Source organism: Macadamia integrifolia, chromosome 8, assembly GCF_013358625.1.
Source record: "Macadamia integrifolia cultivar HAES 741 chromosome 8, SCU_Mint_v3, whole genome shotgun sequence".
Classification (NCBI taxonomy): Eukaryota; Viridiplantae; Streptophyta; class Magnoliopsida; order Proteales; family Proteaceae; genus Macadamia; species Macadamia integrifolia.
This window is the reverse complement of record NC_056564.1, coordinates 10,996,797-10,999,748: the sequence shown is the minus strand read 5'-3', so window position 1 is coordinate 10,999,748 and position 2,952 is coordinate 10,996,797. Positions and strand designations below refer to the sequence as shown.

The 2,952-nt window shown below is 36.5% G+C and overlaps 1 protein-coding gene across 1 annotated transcript in view; it reads left to right on the top strand.

The window, feature by feature from the left end:
* LOC122086526 (serine/threonine-protein phosphatase PP1) overlaps positions 1-2,952 on the top strand; it is a 10,459-nt gene that overhangs the window by 1,049 nt on the left and 6,458 nt on the right. The gene's annotated exons all lie outside the window — the stretch shown is intronic.

Sequence of the window (2,952 nt, the reverse complement as noted above, 5' to 3'; positions counted from 1 at the left end):
GGGGGGGGGGTGGTGGGTTGTGTGTGGTAGAAAGCAAGGACAGACCTTTTTTTTTTGGGTAAACGCAAGAACAGACTTGATCTCTGTCACTGTAGAAGTTACTGACACTTGCAGCTTTCTGAGACACTTGGCCTCTGAAATTCCTCTAATCTCTGCATTTTGTACTCTTAATTATCAGAAATCCAAGATGGTTATTTGTAGCAAGGCTTCAAGTTGTTCTTTACATTGCATGATCATTGGGTAGAAGCAGAATTACATTGGGATGGTGAAATTTTTAAATGTAAACTGATGAACAATGGTTGATTCATGATAACTGGTTATTTAGCAAAACATGGCTAAATTTTTTTTCTTCTAATGATATTCCTGACTGTCATCTCTATAATTTTCATTTTATTAAGAGAGCTCTTTCAGATCATATTCTTAAGTCATCCCAAACTCCTTAATGAGAGCATGTTGTCATTCCTTTTGACTTGTTTTGGAACAAGGAGCAAGGTCCCTTGACCAAATTTATTTTCCCCCTCCTATGGAGGGTTTCTCCCCTTTAAGTGCCAATTTTTGTGGGTGGAAAACTGGAGTTTGTTTGATCAACGAGACCCTTAGAACACTGTAAGGGTAAACAGAAGTGAGAGAATGGGAGCTTTTAGGATTTCCTATATATTTCTTTTTCTGAAAGTGGGGTTTAAAAAATGGGACCTGGTATGTAAGGTTTTCAAAATGAGAATCTGCACTAACACTTGGGTAACCCAATGCATGCCTTTTTTAGACTTTATTCAAAATTTTGATCACGAGAAATACAAAGCTGATGAAGGTAATTTACAAAACCCGTGGTTATAACTATATTAAAAAAAAAAAAAAAAAAAAAAAAAAAAAAGATAAAAAAAAGTGAAAGATATAGTAACTTGCTCATCAGGTAAAAAGCTTTTGTTTGATCATCACAATATTGGAAATAGAACCATTCCCTTTGAAACAGTTATGGTGAATAGTGAGTAAGGGTTAGTTAAGGTGTCCCTTGTCAACGACCCATCGTGTCGGTGCCCCGGATGCGGTGACAAGTAGGCAAGGGCTCTCGCATTGTGGGCGAGTGCAAGTAAAGAAGCTAGTCCAAAAGTGTAGGATTAGATTAGCATCTTGGAATATAGGATCTTTAACAAGTAAGTGTTTAGAATTGATAGATGTTATGAAGAGAAAAAGGATTAAAATAGGTTGTATTCAAGAGACCAGATTGACGGGTAAAAAAAATCTTAGGAGTTCGATGACTTTAAACTTTGATATAAGGGGGATAGAAGTACTAGAAGTGGAGTGGACATACTAACATAGTAGTGGGTAAAGACTTAAAGAATAATGTGGTGGATGTTAAAAGATTTGGTGATAGGGCTATATCCATCAAGCTTGTATTGAAGAAAAAGATTGTCGATATAATTAGTGTTTATGCACCCCAAGTAGGATTGGATGAAAGTAGGAAGTCACAATTTTGGGAACACATGGATGGATTAGTGTTAGGTTTTAGTCAAGGAGAAAAGATCATTATAGGGGTGATCTTAATGGACGTGTCAGGAGAGATCGTAGAGGCCATGAAGGTGTACATGGAGGATATGGTTTTAGAGAGAGGAACGAGGAAGGGACTTCAGTTTTAGATTTTGGTGTGACTTATGATTTACCTATTGTAAACACATACTTTTTAAAGAGAGAGGAACATTTAGTTACCTTGAGAAGTGGGCATCATAGTAGCCAAATAGATTTCTTTGACTAGAAGGTTCAATAGGTTGTTATGTAAGATTGTAAGGTTATTCCGGAGGCGAGCCTAACCCCTTAATATGTATTAATGGTCATGAATATGTATCTCATTATGCCAAATCGTAAGGAAGGTGAGTTTATTTGCCCTATGATAAGGTGGTGGAGCTTAAAAGGAGATATCTTGAAGTCATTTATTGATAAATTGGTCAAATAAGGAAGGTGGGATTTTGATGGAGACACTAATTTGATTTGGAATGAGATGATTGCTTGTATTAAGGTGGCTAAAGATGTCCTAGGCTAATCGAAAGAAAAATGTCATTCGAGGGAGTCTTGCCAGTGTGATGATGAGGTTCAAGCAACCATGCGGTTAGGAAAACTAGTTTTAAGACATGGCAAAAGACCAAAGATGTAGAGGATCTAAAAAAGTGTAAATTTGCTAGAAATGAAGCTAAGAATATTGTGAGAAAGGAAGCGATGAAGAAATATGAAAATCTTTATAATAATTTGAGTGCAAAGGAAGGGGAAAAAGCTATCTATAAGGTTTTTCTTAAATGAGGGAAAGGAAGAATAGAGATTTCGACTATGTCAAATGTATTAAAAGCGAAGATGGTAAAGCAAGGGATGATGACATTAAGGAGAGATTGACATATTATTTCTACAGCTTATTAAATGAAGACATTTCGAGTAATATTTTCCCGGAATGCTACATTTCCCATCAAGACACCGCATGTCATAAATATGTACGAATAACTAGGGTGCTTAAAGTAAAAGAAGTTTTAAGGAGGATGAGAGTAGGCAAACCAACTTGTGGCTTAAAAAGTCTACTATGAAACAATGGGAGAGAGTTATTTAATTTTTTCCAAGATAAGAAACTTCTATTATGGAGAACCAATTTGGTTTATGCCAAGAAGATCTATGAAAAAAATTTACTTAGGAGACTGATGGAAAGATTCAGAGATTGCAAGAAAGATCTCTATATGGTCTTTATTGACCAAGAAAAATCTTATGACAGAGCCCATAGAGAGTTACTCTGGCATGTGCTAGAGAAGAGAAGTGTCTCAAGTAAATATGTGGACATAGTTAAAGATATGTATAATGGTGTGGTGACTGGCATCTAGCGCACGTGGTTGTGTGCTGTGTGTGGACTGTGGAAGCCCGTCACTACCATGAGTTAATTAAGTCTTAGGATGTTGAGTTTGGGGTAAGGCGGGTTATGTC